At 40.4% G+C, this 18,247-nt stretch overlaps 1 protein-coding gene across 5 annotated transcripts in view; it reads right to left on the bottom strand.

Moving 5' to 3' along the window:
- KLHL32 (kelch like family member 32) overlaps window positions 1-11,415 on the bottom strand; it is a 224,066-nt gene extending 212,651 nt beyond the window's left edge. For 2 of the 5 annotated variants that reach the window (XM_058435416.1, XM_058435418.1), the window contains exon 1: window positions 11,111-11,415. The gene's annotated coding sequence lies outside the window, so the exon portion shown is untranslated. The remainder of the gene's footprint in view (window positions 1-11,110) is intronic. The other 3 variants (XM_032155575.2, XM_032155565.2, XM_032155582.2) reach the window with 2 other exon arrangements.
- Window positions 11,416-18,247: the final 6,832 nt, after the last annotated feature.

Genomic DNA, 18,247 nt, shown 5'->3' with positions numbered 1-18,247 from the left:
TGGCTGGATGGCCCAATACTAACCACCTAATGAGGCTGCAAGTCCAAAATCAATTGATGATAGATGTGGTTTCACAGTTAGTGTTCCTTCTTTCCTCCCAGACCCCTCCTCTTTTCCTTGACAAAAAAGGCAGAAGAGTCCAACCAAAATCTAATTTGCCAAAGTTCCACAGGCTAGTCCTGAAATGATCATTCTTCAGGTCAAAAGACTCTTTCTTCAAGTCAAAAATATTATTAAGTATTAAAAAGTTTCCTGCAATAGGAATTAAGCAGGTTTGTACCTAACTCAACATCAGGGAAGCCATCACAATAGTCAATAATAATTAAATTACCACAGACAGGCAAACCTAAGTATGATGTCTGCCTTTCCCTCAGCTAGTCACACACCACAAAATGAATTCTCTTAAAATTACAATTAAGCAACATCCTATCATGCATAACCTTGATCATTTTTGCAGATGTCGGCAATTCATTTATGCCTTCCAAGTTGTCTAATGGCAAGGTTTCTTTTCCTTCTTGTCTGTATACTGGTGCTTAACAATTGCCTATCTCCTCAAAATGCCTAATATTCAAAAGCACATTTTGAACCCTCGCAAAAATAAAGATCAAGCTACAATTTGAAACTGTAGCCTCTCTGCTCCTCATATCGTGCTATATCCATACAATCCTGCAGCAGTTCACTACTAACCTGTTAATCAATGACTCATAAGATTTTATCCACAGTGGAAATGGCATTCTCCAGTTGGCTTACATAATGCCATGTAATCACTATCAATGCTCTAAATCTAAAAAGATATAAAATTTAAAACTATCTAGTTTTATCTTATGCAGAAATGTATGTTATTAATCAACCGAGCTACCATATGGACAACTATGAGGATATTAGCTGCTCTCTGCAGCAATCCGCCTAATTAGTTATACACAAATTTTAGTAGAAAATGATAACTTCTGTGTCAGTAGTAAAGATGTTAATCACACATCAAGACTTCTACCCAGACAGGGCACCTGGTTGGTAGAGAATTGTTTGTGTTGTTTAAATGTCCACTGAGTATCTGGAAAGCACTGACCTCAGAACTGATTTAACTTGCTATTTTTTGTTGTTGTTGTTAAGTGTGAATGACAAGAAAGCTGAGGCCCAGATCCAGATGGCCTGGCTGGTCCTCTGAAGGTAGGAATAAGAAGCAGAGTGTGAGCAGCTCACTGCACTCTAGACCACATCTCCCAAAGTAGACCTATCACCATAATTACTCAATGGGAGTTTCTTAATACACAAATGACTCAGTACTAATGCAGATTCTCACACAGTAAGTATAGAAGATCCAGTAATCTATATTTTCGAAACAACCTCAGGTCATTCTGAGGACCAGCCTTGTTGCAAACCTCTAGAGTGCACGTATTTGTAGGACAGTGGTAAATATATGATTTTCTGACGCAAGGTCCTACAATGCCCAATCAAAAGCAGTATCAGAGCACTCTTAATACAAACAAAGCACTTAACGTATCTAATTTTATCTCATGGATGACAATGTGAGAAAAATGAGATTATTTGTGTTATCCCAATTTATACAGAAGGAGACTTAGGCACAGAGTTCTGAAGTCAAGGTCACTCCTTACAGAGTGAAAACTCAAGGAAACTGATGCCACCTGCTTTTGCTCTCCCAATCCACTTACTGGGTCAACCCCTAGCCTAACCATAATCCACAGAAGCAATAACTGAGAGATTTTCAGTACTGATCTGTGACTCAAGCCACCATAAGTGAGTGCTGCCTAAAGAAAAGGCCTTATTAACCCTGGCATTGTCCTTAGGAGGTCTCAAAACTGGCCAAGAAGGGACACATGGCTGGCTCCTGGGAGATGACCCTCTGTCCCAGCTGAGATACCGGTGGGTGCTATGCCACCACATAGAAAGACTCTCTCCTGAAACTGTCAATATGCTTCCATCCCCGAGGTCAACCATGAGGCTCCAGATACAAAGGGGAGATATGAATCACATCTAAGAACTAAGGAAGTTCTTGAGAACAATGATAACCTGTGTTTCTTAAACATCTTGGTCAACAGTTGGCCACTGAGGTGAAGGGCTCACTTAATGTTGAGAGGCAAGAAGTCCTCTTCCAACCTTGCCTTGTCCCTGCATCCAACAAAGGAGTCTTACACCAATAGCTGCTGACTGAGGCACTCTAAGTTTCCACATGAACAAAGAATGGATGGCAACAGAATTCTGAAGCAATCACAGGATATAAATCTCCCAAAAGAGGTCAAAGTAGAGGAAGCAGAATTCCAAGAATACAGTGCCCAAAAGGAAAAATTCAGTAATCAAGGGACATGTTTTGAGGGGTATGGGAATTTCATCCCTCACTGGGTCCAAGAGTAAAATATGTCGTTTTCAAAGGTGTTATGTCGGGTTGATGCTCCTGCACAGATAAACCATGTAACTAATTCCTCCTGTCCTAATTCCATGCTAGTGAAATCCCTAACCACTAAACCCTTAACCACTAGGAAAATAATGTGCTGGTCAAAGAATTCCACTCATATCTGCAAACCCCTTGGCAGTTACAGATACAGAATATACTAATATTTGATGTTAAGGCAATTAAGAAAATGTAATGACAATAATTAACTGCAGGCTTCTGATGGGTAACATTGATAAAAACAGCATGAAACACAGAAATCAAAAATTGGCAATTTGGTAAAGTACAGTGGCTCAGATCTATAATTCCAGCACTTTGGAAGGCCAAGGTGGAAGAATTGCTTGAGCCCAGGAGCTCTAGACCAGCCAGAGAAACATAGTGAGACACCCATCTCTACAAAAAAATTTTAAAAAATTAGCTGGGTGTGGTGATTCACACCTATAGTCCCAACTACATGGGAGACTGAGGTGGTAGGATTGCTTGAGCCCAGGAGATTAAGGCTGCAGTGAGCTGACTATACCACTGCACTCCAGCCTGGGTGACAGAGCGAGAATCTGTCTCAAAAAAAAAGGGGGAAAAAAAATTGACAACTTTGTGAAACAGTACAAGGTGAGAGAAGGGAAACATCAGAAAACCCTACAGATGACACTAAGACTCACAAATCTTAGGGATTTCAGAAAAAAGTCAAGTTAAATGCTGTATAGAAAGGCCTATGGGCTGTGCATGAGTTTCTTAAATGACTTTTGCTCTATTAGGAGGCCCCATCTGTAGGCGATCTTGAATACCTCCAAGAAATGATAAATAGCTTTGGCCCAAAGCTAAAGAAGATAAGCTATGGCAAAATTAAATCAGATTGTAGGTAATTAATGTTTTCATGGGAAAAAAAAAACATTGATTCCATATTTCTTTAGGCTTTGAAATCTCAAAAAAAAAAAAACCCAGTCAGTTCTATCAGCTCAAGGACATCAGGCTAGGAAAGACTAGTGAACTTTACGCAGCCAAAGGGGCATCTGATTACATCTACACCACGGCCTATCACAAAACAACATTTTTTTAAAAGAAAGTCTCCTTTCAGAAAATGTCAAGCAGAGTAGATGAAGAAACAAGTGAACGAGAGACTCTATCAAAATAAATCTCCTCCACTCAGATATCCATATGAATTATGAACCTAAATTTCCAAAATAATAACCATAACTATTGCTTAGGGAGTAGTTTAGAATAAACTGGTATCTTCACATTTAGAGTAGGCTTTTTTTTTTCATAATGATTTTGTAACTTTGCTGGTCTGTGAATGTGATGCAGACACAAGACCTGGCACTGATGTAATCTCGGCTACCGTATTTTTCAGCTGAGAATCTACACCTCACTATAATCAATCTCCATTACAAAACATTTTTTACCATATTCTTGTCTGGAGCGATAAAGAAATGAGTAAAGAATTTTCTATCTTTAACAATCACAAAACTTGTCTTTCTTATTTTAGGTATCTCAAGTAACGTTACCAACTAGTAAAAATGCATCTGAATTATGAAATTGCACTATATCTTTAGAAATACTGAAATATATAAATATATGCATACATCCATACCAGGTATAAGCAGAGCATATTTAGCACAAGAAAAAGTATTTTATTTAAGGATGGGCTTTATAATCCATTGTATGATGAAAACAAAGCTTAGCTCGGTCTACGGGATCCTACAATATACTGCTCAGGCTAACTTCCTACACGTGTGGTGGTAGGCTGCTAGCAGTTCCTGCTGCTGTCTAGGTTCTCCTTAAGCCCATGAGCTGGGGGGTGACTTTGAAAAGAGTCAGGCCATACTAATCTCATGTGCCCTCCTGGGTCGTCAGAAACCCACATGATATTTCAACACAGAAGAAGGAGTTGCTGGTGGGAACAGGGAATGAGTGAGGTCGTGGTGCAGAGAAAAAGAAAAAAACATAGATTTAAGTAGAAAGTATTCCGTTCAGGAAGATTTTAATCCTATCTGACTGGAAAGAGAATTTGAGGAGTGTTTTTTTGGTTTTTTTTTTTAATCCTGGTGAGCTTTTGACCTTTTCATAAAATTTACATAATTCAGCATGAAGGGAAACTTCTAGTTGTCAAGAAAGATGTGGGCTCTAGAAATTGACCTTGCAGAAAGGCTAGGAGGTCTGTGCCCACCAGGTACTTGATGCTGCCACTCTTAATTCTACAGAGAACACAAGGGGCAGCTCTGTGCTTTTTGCAGATGTGGACCCCTGAAGAGATCCTATGATAGAGCCTAGAGAGCTGCCTGGGTAGGAGGAAACTGACTGACCCTCTCTCCTTTTCCTTGTGACCAGGCCGATGCTCCAGGAGCTGCATAAAAGAGGGAACACTGGCTTGTCAGAGAGAAAAGACATCATTGATTCCAAGCTATGCATCCCTCTCCGTGGGAGAGCCCACCTAAGCAGCATACTGCATCACTAAAAGCTCCATAGCATAATGAGGGTAGCTCTGCTCCAAGGTCGGCACACCAGATTAAAACATTTTATATGGCTCAGGAAATTTAAATGAATTCCACCGTCATTTTGAGGAAGGCAAAGGAGTGGGGAAAGGGGAGGCAAAGGGAAGGAATTAACAAGTACTGAGATTTTATTACACACCAACATTGTACTAGAATGTTTCTATGCATATCTTATTTAATCGTAAAACAACTCCATAATCTAAGTAACATAACTCCCATTTTACAAATGAGGAAAATGAGAGCTAGAGGGGATATGTAACTGGACTGTGAGTCACAGAACCAGGAAGTATCAGATTTAGTATTCAAATCCAGGCTCCAAGGCTCAGGTTCTTCTGGTTGTGCCATGCTACCTTGCACTTTCAATTGTAGAACTAAAAATCATAAATAATAAGGTTTCTAAGTAATGATTTTAAATGAGGTATCAGAACTTGTGTCATAAAAAATTGCAAAATGCCTCCTCCACTGCTCTATTGTCTGTGCCATTAGCATCAAATATGTTCTCACTGAAGCAATCAGCTAGGATGGGACTTCTTTTTCCATCAATATCTTGTATAACAAACGGGTTGTATCATCTGGGTGGGGAAGGGAGGGGGTAGCCCTGCTTCTAAGTAACTGGTACTGGCTTCTCTGGCATGGAAAGTAGAATACATTATGCCTCAAATAAACATGTAGGAAAACGTTGTCAAGAGTCCATGAAAACTGCCAAAGACATTTCTTCTTCATTTAAAAATTATCTTATCAGGTTGGTGACTCCAACCTTGCAAGGGAAGAAGCTATTTTAGACAAATTTACAGCTTTCAATGCTTTTTGCCATATGTAGAACTAATCTGACTCCAAGTCAAGTCTGCAAAACTGTTTTTTTCCTACATAGTTCGTTTAAAAATCTCACCAAAACTTATAGTGCCATATGTCAAAATCAAGTTAAATTAAATACATTAATGCATTGCAATGTGTATACGAAATAGGGAAAGAACAAAAGAAATATGAAGAAAGTTGAGCACTCCACATTGTTCAGCTCCTCTTAGGTAAAGATCTTGACAGGAAGGGCCTGGGAATGAAGGTTCTGATTAGAAATGCCAGGAAAAAGGTGAACAAAATGAATTCCATTTACTAATTCCCAACAAGAGAGAAAGTAAAATGTTCTAGGATAAATTCTTAGTTCTACTCTACAAATTGGAAAACAATTCTGAAATAATAAGCAGTCATATAAGCAGAGAAGGGAAGTAAGACACTGCCTGACACAGAGACATAGCCACATCTATCTCTGCTGTCGCCAAAATGCCCCTTGCTTATTAAGAAAGATGGGCTCCTTACAGTATCGTTTTTTCATAATATTTTCCATTACTTGCCAAATATATCTGTGAAGAGCAAATCATCATATTGGCTTATATTGTACTTGATAGGAATTAAAATCCCTCCAACTTTAAAGGAAATTCCTGTCATGACAAATATCCCATGACGCCTTCTATTTTATTTCATCCTGTTACCTTGTGCTGAACATTCTAACAGGTAGCTCTCCCACCCAGTCACTGAAGATCTAGTACTTAAATGCAAGTCTAACTCCCACTTGCTTGTCACATTTCTTTCATATCTCCACTGATGTAATAAATAAAAACATTGACCCAACCAGGATCAAGATTATAGTACATTTATCTGTCACCAAAGCCTTCTGTCTAGATTTGAGTACAGCTTTTCAAATGGTTAACATACAGCCCACATTTTTCCTTTACTTGTCCCAAACATATGAGACTTCATCAAAAGTATATGCAACCTTAAAATCTGTATCTGTAAGAGCCTCCTTAGCCTCCAAGTCTGACTCTACTAGAAAACAAAAGATTACATCTTTTATCATCTAATTTGCCAGAATCTTTTCCCGTTTTTGAAAATCCATATACTTATCCACTCCAAATGAATTCATATAAAATATGTGTATGCTTTTTCTATAGAAAAGTGATATCATGAGAGGAAATTGTGTACCAGCCATCAGACATTAAAAATATAGACACCGCATGTTCTCACTCATAGGTGGGAATTGAACAATGAGAACTCATGGACACAGGAAGGGGAACATCACACTCCGGGGACTGTTGTGGGGTGGGGGGAGGGGGGAGGGACAGCATTAGGAGATACACCTAATGCTAAAGGACGAGTTAATGGGTGCAGGAAATCAACATGGCACATGGATACATATGTAACAAACCTGCACATTGTCACATTGTGCACATGTACCCTAAAACCCTAAAGTATAATAAAAAAGAAAAAAAAAATAAAAATAAAAATAAAAATAAAAATATAGACACATCATCATGGTTTATGGGTATTTATTGTGTGCCAGTCTCTGTATAGAGAATATAATACTTGGTTTGTCCCTTGCCTTTATGTTCAGTCTTTAGAAGAATCAGTACTGCATTCTCCAGATTCTCCTCTATGGCTACAACTCCTCTCCTAGTCTCCTTCCCAAATTTGTCTTCCTCCATCCCCCCCCACCCATCCGCAGTTGCATTTTCTGCTGCACTCCATCTTCCAGACTATAGTTCTTCCACAGCTTTCATCACTCGCTCAGCTACAGTAAGCTCATCAATATCAGGTATCACTAGCATCATCCTCTTAACCCACATTTCCAACAGACTGTCTGGTGGAGACTCCCATCTTTCAATGGCTATAAGGATTTTCATTTAATCATACCCAGCCATCAAGTTCCAGCACTAATCCCCCTGCTACCTAGGGACTGACCTGATCTCCACAATCAGAACATTTAAAAATTTTTCCCTGTGTCTGAGCTTCTATGGAATCTTATATTTCCATTGTAACATTTAACACATAACTCCCTCAAAATCACAATTATGTACATGTCTGTAACCTGCATTAGGTAACAGTTGAGAAGAAGGAATGTGAAGACAGAAGAGCAGCTGAGGTTGCAAGATTTCTTTCATTGCTCCAATTGGACTTCGCAGTCTTAGATTCTCCATCTGTAAAATGGAAATAAGATGCCCACTTTGGCCGGGCACGGTGGCTCACGCCTATAATCCCAGCACTTTGGGAGGCCGAGGCGGGCGGATCACGAGGTCAGGAGATGGAGACCATTCTGGCTAACACGGTGAAACCCCGTCTCTACTAAAAATACAAAAAATTAGCCGGGCGAGGTGGTGGGCGCCTGTAGTCCCAGCTACTCAGGAGGCTGAGGCAGGAGAATGGCGTGAACCCCGGGGGGCGGAGCCTGCAGTGAGCCGAGATCGCGCCACGGCACTCCAGCCTGGGCAACAGCGAGACTCCGTCTCAAAAAAAAAAAGATGCCCACTTTATAGAGTCATTGTGAAGCCAATATGGAAGCAGCTTGCTCACAGAAGAGCTCGAAAAGTGGAAGCTGCCAGGAGCAGTGTGTTTGCTCTGAATCATTGAGGGCAGAGACGATATCTCCATGGACTCAGCCAGGACTTTGTTCGAACATTACTAACACACACCTGCATAGCTCCTTACTAGGGGTGCAACATATTTCCACGAAAGGAAACTGAAATGGCTTTATTTACTGTTAAGGCATCTTTCCAGAGGGGGATTTTGGAATAAGAGAACCATTAGAAATCGCTGTTCAAATCTTTTGGCTTTTCCTTTTAACTACACCTCTCTGGATCCACCAAAGAGGCAATGTAAATGAAATGACACTCCTCTCTGACTATTACCTACTTCACTGAAGTCCACTAGCATCTCTGTAGCTCTAGGAGAAACACGAGAAAATGGCAGCTTCTCAAAATGTATTTACCTCACTACAAGATAGTTATTTAAGGAGTAAACATTTTATATACCAGGGTGCTGGGATTTAATGTCTCCGAGTTCCCACTTATGTTTTCGTTCCTTTGGCATCTTGCAGTATTCAGTGCTGGGTTTTACCTAATTACCTAACACTTTAATCAGACATTTTCATTAAAGGCTCAGGATGCTCCATTTGCTGACCAATCCTACGTCTTCCTATAACAAGCACTCAACTGAGTTTTTCTCCACTTCTTGGCCTTATGGCAAGAAAAAAAACGTTAAGCCAGGAACATAAGTTCTAAACTATATATGCTTTTGTTTCACCAGATTCAAAAATTCCTATTTTGGAGCACTTCATGCTCTTTTCTTTTCTGAGATATAAGACAGAGATCTAGGAAACCTCAAAAAAATTTTGAACCTGTTTATTGAAGAACAAAGGTAGAGCATTTATTAGACTTTAATATTGAAATAAAAAACTGATCACTCACAATGATAGATGTATTTGTTCACATCAGTATTTTGTTAGAGAATAATAACTTACAATTGAGTGAGACCTCAGTAGTTATGGGTTGCTAACTAGCAGGCCACAGGCCAGATACGACCCAGATACATTTTTTAATGTGGTCCTTACAGTTTTTAAAATTAAGGATACCTCATAAAAAAAATCCAGAAGCTTCTGTTTTCCTTAAAAAACTGTCATGTTTTAGAGCCTGGACAGTAACAATCAGCTACAGTGGAGTGGGAGCTGCCTCCTTTACAGTGGTTTGCAAGTTCCAGAGGCCACAGTTCACCCTCCACTCCCTACTCTCTCCCACGCGTCTTCTCTAGGCCTGCTGCACTCCTTTATCTCACTTGTCAGATCCCTGCACACATCTGAAACGCACACACAACTTTTTTTTAAAGGCAAGGAGACTGGATCTAGAAAGGGCTTCCCCATTCACTAGCTGTGACCTTCAGCAAGGTTTGAGTCTTGGGTTCCTCAGCTTTAAATGGAAGGTAATTTATTGGCCTCAAAGGGTTGTTGTGAGGATTAAAAAAGAAGTATATGAAAAGTGCTTTCTACACTGTAATGTAAGATGTTTGTCATCATCATTCATCTCCCAAAGCTTTGTGAATTGCATAAATCCCCTCTATCTACCTCTGTCATTATTTGGCTTACTTGCTCCTCACATTATTTATTACACTCTCTATGACAGAGTTTAAAATCTAAATTAGAAGAATTTGACTTATTTCCTTGGGTCATTTAACAAGAAGTAGAAAAGATGAACAAATATCAAAGGAAAACAAAATGAATTCTTGAATGCCAGTGGATCTTTACTGGGCCTTTTGTTTGTGATGGAGGCATGAAATTTGTGCAAAGTGTAATTACTGGATTGCTGATGCCTTCAAGTACTGTGTTACAAGTTCACCCAATAGACACCTGAGACCTCAAAACAAAACAAAACTGACAGCCCAGGTATTAGGCTGACCTCTTCCATTGGCCTATCAGTGTTCCAGTAGAGGACCCAGTCCCATCAGGAAAAAAAACAAAAAACAAAAACAACTGCACTTTCATATAAGCTCTAGTAAGTCATGGCACACATTTTATATCTATCTCTATATGTGTATAGAGATAGACAGATGTAAAAATAATCAATAAGAGATTTTTTAAAAAACAGAATCTTCTCAGAAATGAGCAGAGGTGCAAAAAACTGCGTTTCAATACTGATGCAGGGGATATAAAAATGCTAGCAAAGATGTATGTCATGAATGCTACCTTCTTACGTTACGAATTCACAGACATGTATTCCTGTTCTGGTCAATTTACAATAGAAGCTCATCCTTGTGTGGGGAACCACAATTAAATCATCTACTTTTAATTTAAAATAATCACGACTAAGTGAACTGCAAAATAAAACTGGAAATAGAGGGGAAGAAGGGATCTAAACTGGAGTCAGCTTTCTTTATAAGATCACCAAAATGGGAGTAAATTATGATTCAAGACACAATCCGTTGAAAAATTCATCTGACGAATCCTTTTTAAAGCATACCATATAGTGCAATTACGACTTTTCTTGAAGTTGAATGAAACCGCCACCTGAATACAGATTAACAAATGCCAAATTACGACAAGGTCCTCAGTGTATATTTTATTTTAAATATCAAAATAAATAACGGCATCATTTAAGAAACCAGTTCTTTCAATAGATGTCCCAGGGCTGATGTTTAAGCAAGTCTCCTTGGCAACCAAGGAGCACAGTACATATTGGGCTCGGGGGGGAGGGAAGAAAGGGGGAGCGACTCCAGGGCTGGCAGCATAAGTAACCTGAGTAGTGGCTGCTCCCGTTAGACGACACGGGCAGAGGCTGCATGGACTGCAAGCCCCTGAAATGTCAACTCCGGGTCTGCCCCCACTTGGCGCACCAGCAGCCTCCCACCCTCTTCCTCGGGTCTGCAGAACAGGTTACAAGGAGAGAGACTGGCTTACCCGATGGGGTGAGCGGTCTGCTGGGTTAGGTGCCAGAGACGGCAGCGTAGGCACCGGCCTCTCCTTGATGCACAATGGCTCTGCTTCGCCCCACGATGCTCAGGTTAAGAGAACCCGCAGTAGCTTCGCTCTGCTGATTCGGGGATGCAGTAGCGAAGACGAGCGTCCTAGCGTGTTTGTGTGTGCGAAAGTGTGTGTGTGTGTGTGTGTGCCTGCGTGCATGTGTGTGCGCGCGAGTGCCTGCGCGCTCCCGAACTGTCGCGCGGGGAAACTGCTCCCTAGTAAATAAAAAGCCCTAGCCAGCACTGCAGGTGGCACGTCCCGCTGACTCCGCCCCAGGCGGTCGCGTCAGATTGGAGACGCACCTTGGCACCCCCGGGGCGGGTTCAGACGCCACAGGGCTCCGCCCCCTCCCGCCTGCAGCGAGCCCGCGCGCTCGCTTCCCCTCCCCCTCCCCTGCGATCCCGCGCGCATCCTCTCCCCACCCTGCGCGCAACGCCGCCGCCCGCCGCCAGCGCGCTCGCTCCCCCGCCGCCCCCCGCCCCCCGCCCCCGCCCCCCCCAGTCCGCGAGCTGCCAGCGCGCGCCCGCCGGTCCCGGAAGTCCCCTCCTCCACGCCGCCCTCCTCCTCGCTCTCCGGCACCTGCGCCGCCGGCCCCTGGGTCACATGCGCAGTCTGTAGCCACCACTGCGGCGACTGAGACCCGCGAACCCAGCCTGCTCGCCCCCAGACTCCTTTCCCAGGGCTGGCCGGCAACCTGAGCGAACAGACCCCGTGGCCTTAACTCGGTGTGCCAGGGAGTCCTTGCTCTGCTAACTTGTGAAGTTCAAGTTGCCTCTAGTCCTAGCGGCCCTACAGTGGCCCTCCTTAGGATAATACACCCTATGGTACTGACCAGAACAAATTCACAGTAACTTTAAGAAACGACAGGGGAACCAACCCCCCAGAGGTGGACGAAATCCCCAAGCCTGAGAAATGAGAAAGGGTGTGATTACTGTGGTTACTACTAATTCAGCAATAAAACCGCAAACAGACAACAACCACAGAACCATACCATTAAATTCCACGGCCTGGCACACTCTAGTGCCACTTGCGAGTCATTCAGGTCACTCCTGTGTAAAGCATGCTGAGAAACTCACACTAAAGCAAAGTGGGTAATTTTAATAGGTAAGTATTCCACCACCGAATTGAAAACCTTCGTCCAACGTGGAGGTAAGACACCAGAAACAGGAAGAATGTAACTAAATTGGAGTAAACTGTATTTTGTAGAAGTTCAGGATTTAACTTACTGCAAAGATAGTATGTTAATCCTGTTTCTTGCAGGTTTATGTTCTGCCACAGAGTTGGGCTAGGAACAGTGCCCTGATCTACTTTGAGGTGTCCTTAATGTTCTCATTGGTCTCAAATCAGTGGTTCAGCGATTGTTTTCTACTTCTAGATCCACAGGATTTGGGGGTTTATTCGTTTGTTCCCTCTGGGGGTTATCTGTCTGGCTTGTAGTGCTTCATTTTCATGGTTTTGATATTTGGACGTTAGGATGCTGGATACCTACTTATCTAGCAGTCCTGGACACAGCATAGGACAGGGGAAAGAATGACAAACAACTGACTACAAACATTAGGTGCAGTGTCATCCTAAGAATTTTTCATAAGCAACTTGATAGTTTTCATTGCGTTGTCTTCTATCAGAAAATCGAATATGAAAGCGTCTTTGAACCAAAAATATTGACAGTGACTGGTATCAATAAATAAAACACTCCTTTAAGATTCCCAAGGTGTTTGTCACTAAAGTGAGAATACTTAAAATTTTAAGCCCATCTATATTGATTGGATTATCTGTTTGTTTAGAGTAAATAGCAGCTATTTATTTAGTATACTATTTATTGATTTAGTATAATTAAATAGAGCAAAGACTGTAATTGCATTTACACAGGAAAAGAATATTTACACCACCAACTCACCATCTGTGTGACTATGGAAAAGTATCTTACTGCCCAAGCTGAGTGTGACATGGTATCTCCGGGCCCTAGCACAATGTCTGCCACGTAGTATCAGCTCACTAAATATTGTTCATTGACACATGGCATTGAGGTTTAAATGGTAAATGCCTAGTAAAATGTCTAGTTCAGAGAGGGCAAGTTTTTCCTAAACAGCTCCTTAGTATTGATTTAAACTTTATGTTTTGTCTTAAGTATTTTATTTCTCTAAAATAAGAGACACTAGGTTATTCAATAGCCACCAAAATTCAACACAAACATATTTTTCAGTTTACTCCACTCCTAGTGGAGCAACTAGGTATTAGGCACCATTTCTCTCCTAGGTACCATTATATATAGTCTTTCTCCTTATTAAGAAAATGACTTAAAATAATACTTCCCAAAAGCTGTTTTTTGGAATACTTATTATTTGTTCAGCAATTTTTTGAGCTCCTAGAATGTGTTAGGCGGTATAATCCACGTAGGTCTTTTAGTTGTCAATAAATATACATTGTTCCTGTTTCAATCTAGTGATGTTATGAGGGATGAGCTGAAGAAGATTTTTTTTTTTTTTAAAGTGTGAGTCTTTGGTTGCAACTGAAAACTCTCTGCCCAATTTAGGCAAGAAGGAACTTAATAGAAGGATATCTGGAGCTCTAAGAATTGATGGGAAGCCTAGCTAGATACCCAGGATAGAAAGCCAGCAGGAGAACTCCAAAGGGCACAGAAGCAGTGACAACAGGATAATGTCAGGACAGGAGTATTATGAGATGGTGTCTTCCATTGCTGAAATGAGTGAGCCCCAATTGATTGCTCTTTGTACTCCCAATTGTAGTCTGCAGCTTCCAGTTGTCTTAGCCTGGAGCGTTGGCCTGTCCCTCAGTTGTGGTAGTGTGGGACCCCTGCTCATAGCCCCACTAGATATAAAAAGAAGAGTGGACACTGGGTGGCTGGAAGATAGCATATATTCACTATAGGAAATTGGGTGCCACGTCAAATGAGTTGGGGTAACACTGAAAACTAGGTTCATGTCACATTGGTATATTAAAGACTGAGGTCTTACACAAAAGAAACCTCTTTCACTTTCTTAAACAAGTATCCTAGAGTTTGGTTGAGTAGGTAACACTTTTTTGTTTTTTTCAGCTTGCCTCTTAATGTACTTTGGTAAGCATCTTGGAACACAAGTTTCTGCAGCATTTTTTCATCTATCATCAGCTTGTCCATAAGCCAAGATATAGGAGGGCAGCATAAATCTAGTGCTGTGAGTTTTTATAAAGTCTGTATTCTAACAGCTCTGGGAGAATCAGATTTGAAACTGTCTCTAGACAGATCAGATTTCTAGCTAAAACTACATCATGAAAGAGAGCTAGGTCATAGTTCTTTGTTCAGTTCCTGATAGCTGCCTCCTCCCGAAGCAAGTAAGGAGGAAATTGACATTCTTAGTGCCAGTGTCGTGGTTTTCTGTCACAAACCAGTAGTGACATTAAGGAATCACTGAGCCATATTTCTAATTACTGTACTACTTGAGAGAACAGATCAGCATTAATTATGCCAAAACCAAAATTGATTTTTGGCTGATGTTCTCTAGTTTTCAAGTGGATAACACAAAACAACTCTAGCTAACACTTCACTTTACTCAATTACCTATGGGTACATTTTGTAGCTAATTCATCCTATTCATCAGGAGCCAGTGCCAGTGTAACTCAAAACTAGTGCCACAGGAAACTTTTTACTGTGAAAATATTTCATGTTTACATTTTCTCTGCCACATTCTCTGATATCAAGTGCTGTTAATTGTTTTCAGTCTAATTCAACATAATCAACCAGACACATGATGGGAGCTTTGTAAAAATTTACAGTGCTGAATAGAAAATAGCCCCTACCTGTAAGAAAGAATATTGTAATTACACAATTAAATAGGTTCAACAAAATATAAAGAGGATTATTAGTCATCATTAAGATAAGGGAGATTTAAAAATAAATTGTAATGTTCATGTATCGGATTGGCAAAGATTATAAAAAGATTATAATACCTAGTGCTACAGAGAATATGGGTAAAGAAGAGCTTATGAGAATGCAAGTCAAAACAAATATTTTGGAAAACAACTTGTCAATATTTACATTCATTTTTTTTTTTTTTTCTTAAAAACTCATGCTTTTTGGTCCAGTAATTCCAATTCTAAGAATTCATCCTAGGGTTACCTCAAACAAAAGTTCAAAGACTTATGTGAAAGGATACTCATGATAGCTTGGTAATATTTGAGAGAGAAAGGGGGAGGGAGAAGGGAGAAGAGAGACAGGGACAGAGAGAACTAAAGGTCCATCATTTGGGGAGCAGTCAAATTATAAAGATACCAAGTAGCCATTTAAAAAACAGATTAGATCCTTGCAGTCTGATATCAAAACTATATCACTAAGTGAAAAATGCAAATGGAAGATCAATAGGTATAATGTGATGTGGTTTGTGTAAAAGTAGAGGACGAGAAGGAGGGAGATTGTGTGTGTGTGTATGTAATTGTGTGTGTTTTTCCATTTTACTGGCTCAGGAGGAGAGGGGTGAATCTGAAGCTGGCTCTGTTCAGTGCCATACACATCAAGGTGCTGGACCTTCCATGTCACCTCAGTACCATCAATGCTCTGTGTCACTCTCTAACCTGGGGAACTCACACATGTCCTAGGCCATCGAAAGGTCAGGATAGGCCCCTCTTAGGGCACATATTCTCTCCTCCTGGATTTTGGAAGGTGGGACACCATGGAAAGGAAAACTAACAGTTGTATAGGTCTTAGTTGAATGATGACTCATTGCCAACAGGTCCTGGAGGTGACCAGCAGTGCTCATAGTGTTAGAGGATGGTGTCTGTGATGCTGACTGCTCTCCAAGGATTTTCCTTGAACAGGCCCCCTTTCCCTGACCCAAAGGACCATGTTCCCTTACTGAGTAGTCATGATCTTCCCATCATCCCAGCCCAGGGATGCCTGTCCAGTCCTCCCAGTTAGCAAGATTCACTCTTCCTCATCGTGTTTTTTTTCCCTGAAACTCTTTCTGTTCCTGTGTAAATAGACCCTGCCTTTCCACTGAGGACTGGCCTTTTGAAACTCATTACATCAAGATGCAAATTTGGTTGATTGACTGGTTTTCTTAACCTGTGGTCTCTAATGTTATCCCTCCACTGAGGCAAGTTTTATAAAATGCCTACTTGGTTGAATGGGCAAGAGCCCAAGTATGAGAAAACACCAGGAACCAAAGGCATATCAGTTATATCTAGAAATATCTTAAGTAAGAAACTTGATTTTCTCTGAAAAGGGGGATGATGTGGCTCTTGTTTCATTTTCTACCTTTCTGTACTGTTTATTGTTTTTATGATGAGCATGAATAATGTTTATATTAAAATGCATTAGTAAATTAAAAGCATTACTTTTTAGAATCAATTTATGAAAGTGGCTATTATAACACTTTTAGTTGCATTATTGGAAAATAATAAGCATCACAGTCAGAAAACAAATTGCTTAAATATTGTGGGAATCCTAAAATTAATCAAGTGAAATTGGAAACTACATAACTTCACCTATATATAAACCTGGTAGAAGTAGAAGATTCAAAAACAAATAAATGAAACACATACGAATAGATATTTCATATCAACACATTTAAACGTTTGGTCAGCATAGACTCAAGAAATCTACCTTTCAGCTCTAATTCCATATTCTTTCTTGACCCTTTCCCGTTCTCTTTAATCATAATGACAAATGAGTCACAATACTTTTAAATCAGAGTTTCCTGTATTAGTTACAGTTCTTTGCTTCTGTTTTAAGCAACTGAAATTGGTTATTGATAACCTCATTACTTTACTGGAAATAAAGTGAAGAAGATACTTAATTGGAAGGATACTGGTGGCTCATAGAATTGAGGGACTGGGAGGGAAAACCTGAATATCCAAGCTTTTAGTAAAGCCAGGAACCCAAATAACTCCACTCCATCCAAGATTCAAATTCCCAGGAGAATCTAATTGGTCAAGTCTAGGTCATGAACCTCTCATTGTGCTGAGATAGGGAGAAGAGAGGTGGGAAGGACAGGATATGTGAAATGGGGAAGGAGGACTTCCCCCAAGGAAGAGTGAAGTTCTCTTACCTCCATAGGGGAAAGGGATGCTATACTGCACAGGCGGAGAGATGGCTCTTCATTTTCTCCATCTTTTAAAAGTAGACTTAATTGAGGAATTTTATTACTTCCTTTTAATATTTTCTTTTATTATATCCTCTCCTGCCCCATTACTGCTTCAAAACGCATTTCCAGTGGAATCAGAATTGGTATTTTAAAACAAATTAATGCAAGTTTTAAAGATATAAATTCTCTTTTAAAAACTGATGAGTAACCCACTGAATGTGAAGATGTCTCACAGTAGCCTATTTTGAAAATTTTCTTTCATGTTTAGGCCACTTATCATGGAATTTAAATTGAACACTTGGTGATACATCAAATTTCTAGTTTCTAATCTTAGAACTTTGTGTGGGATCAATTTTCACAGAAAGTTCATCACTATTTTACAGTAGTATAATGTAGATTAATGTACCTGACACTTCTAAAATTCTAACCCCACAGTAGTAATGTGTGAATTTAAGCATGCCATTAAGAAAAAAAATTGTTAACCTCATTCATTAAAATCATCCATTCATTCAATTTTAACTAATGTTTCCCAAGCCGTATCAGCCCGAAGGTAAAAATAGGTCATAAGAACTGTCAAAAATAACACAAAAATATTTCTCCAGCTTTAGTCTGTCTGATTAACAGAAACTAGCATCCCTGGCTTCCCCAAATTTTATTTCAAGTTCTCTCAAAGGTATTTTACCTATGAGCTCTGTTAACTCACCCTATGCATCCTTGCTAGTACAAGAAATGGCCCTTTGTAGATATTGCGAGTGAGACTACATGGCTGCCTTGGACAGCAGCTCTTTCCGTTTTTATTTACTTCTTTTCCTCCTTTTTATAGCTTCTTCCTTCTAGGCCAGTGGTTCTCAAGAAAAGGTGATTTTGTCCCTCAGGGGACATAATGTCTGAAGTCATTACTGTTTTGCATGCCTAGAAAATAAGAATGCTATTGGCATCTAGAGGGTCAATCCAGGGAAGCTGCTAAACATCCTGCAATGTACGGGACAGCCCCTGC

The sequence above is a fragment of the Hylobates moloch genome, unplaced genomic scaffold, assembly GCF_009828535.3.
Source record: "Hylobates moloch isolate HMO894 unplaced genomic scaffold, HMol_V3 SCAFFOLD_2, whole genome shotgun sequence".
NCBI lineage: Eukaryota > Metazoa > Chordata > Mammalia > Primates > Hylobatidae > Hylobates > Hylobates moloch.
Note: the sequence above shows the minus strand (reverse complement) of the source record. Positions and strands in the feature narration are given on the sequence as shown.